Below are 2,011 nucleotides of genomic sequence, written 5' to 3'. Positions count from 1 at the left end.
CCGCCCCTGAAAGCCGAGTCAACCAATTCGCCGCCCCCAGATATTCTGGCTCCGCCCACCGTCCAGGAGTGACGGGGTATCTGACCAATCCGTGGCCATTCCGTGAGGAGGGCCCTGGCTACGGTCAGAAGGTTGCCGCCTCTGAGGAGAGAAGCGAATTGAATTAAGGGGAGCGGTGAAGGACGAGTGTTTTTGCCTATTGAAATGAGAAATCCAGTTGATCAACACGTGAAGGGGCCAATAGCGAGTACAAGGGGGTGTGTCTCTTAGGGAAGGCTGCAGCCCCGAGGAGCTCTAGGCAGAGGCCGCCAAGCGTTAGGCACTAAGCCCCGCCCAGAGCCGAGCTTTCTGCCCAATAACGGGACGTCCTGCGATGTCCATTATTATCTACCCCTCAAATCTCGGCCCTGGCAACTGTTTGGGGCGCTATGAAGATTGACATTTAGGGAGCCAATGATACTCAAGGAGGGCGGGGAAGTGACACTCTTTAACCAATAGGATTGTGAGACTGTAGTGAGGTTGGTGTCCAGGGCTGTGAGGCTTGAGGACTAGGTTGAATGAAATGGGGGCGTGGCTAAAGGTGGGCGGGGCCCGAGTCAACGATAGGGCGGGATCAGATAAGGGACCTGCTCTGGAGTTGGATCTCAGAAGGGCTGTTGCCAGAAAGCGCGTCTTTTGAACCCTTCTCTGTGCTGTGGGTGGGGTGATTGGTTTGGGGACAATTGCATAAATAGTCACACCCGATCCATGCCTTAGTCCAAGACCAGTTAAATATCTTCTCTGAAGCTCAGGCGTGCAGCGTTCCAATGGCTGTGTGATCACTTTACACAGCCCTCCCATCCCTCACACTCCCAGACTGATAGCTCCCCACCCCCAGGGGGAGGTAGGACAGAGGTCAGGTTTTCCCGGGTCCTGTACCTAGGAACTGCTTATAAACGTTTGATGAGTGAATGAATAAATGGGCTCATGATTCTTTTAACAGGGAAAAAAAAATCCAATGAACAGGGAAGGGAAGGCTAGGGGTGGGATCATATAGTTAATGACAGTGGTCTAGACTTAGCAAAAGGATAAGTTTTCACTCCAAAATGCAGGGTGGGGCAGGGGAGGACTATGTCATAGAAGAGAGGGTGACATTATAAATTAGGAATGGGAGATGCAAATGGGAAGATAGAAATGGGAACCATCCTTTTTCCAGGGTGGGGGATGTGTCAGGACCTTCTGTGATCTGAGGTTTCAACCTTCTGTATAGTCAGGGGTCTCTCTGGTCTCAAAGTGTGATATCCACACCCACTCTTGGCTTTTCTCCTTTACCTCCAAAAACTTTCCCTCCCTCCCTCCCTCTTCTTGTATATGTTGTACCTATTAAAAGTCTAGAACTGTTAAGAAAAGCCAAAACATTTCTAAAAACTCTGGTGGTAAAAATAAATATAATGCATTCCTTATCCCCTTTATATTCCCAAATCCCCTTCCCCAATTAAAAAAGAAATCTGTATCTACCTCCTGTTCAAGCCAGATTAGGTACTGGGCTTCTAATGCAGAGTACCAAGTTGAAGTGAATCTCAATGGCATTGTCCCCTGATTCCTGAGTGGACCTAGGCAGGGACTGTGGACCCCATGGATAGGTTAGTGATCCTCATGGTATTAGGTCGGGAGGGCAAGAATGAAGCTAGGATTTGGTGGGTGCCAAGGAGCTGCAAGGAAACAATTCCAGAGCTGGCTGTCAGTGGTGCCTTAGTGTGGGGGTCAGAGGAGCCATCTCAAGGGCCACCAGTAGGAGAAATTCTTCCCAGCAGTGATGTGCCAGGAAAGAATAGTTTGGTGTGAGCCACAGCTTCCCAGGAACAGAAAAGCCTGGGACCTCTGGTACTAAGCAGGATGTGGAGATGGAGGGGTCTGCAGAGGCTCAGGTCTGGGGAGGGTGTAGGGCCCCCAGAAAGAGGTCGTGGCCAGTTAGTTTTTAGGGCCTTGCCTGGAAGACAAGAAGCAGTTGGTGCCTGGGAAATAAAACCCA

Source organism: Ictidomys tridecemlineatus, chromosome 2 (genome assembly GCF_052094955.1).
Source record: "Ictidomys tridecemlineatus isolate mIctTri1 chromosome 2, mIctTri1.hap1, whole genome shotgun sequence".
Classification (NCBI taxonomy): Eukaryota; Metazoa; Chordata; class Mammalia; order Rodentia; family Sciuridae; genus Ictidomys; species Ictidomys tridecemlineatus.
Note: the sequence above shows the minus strand (reverse complement) of the source record.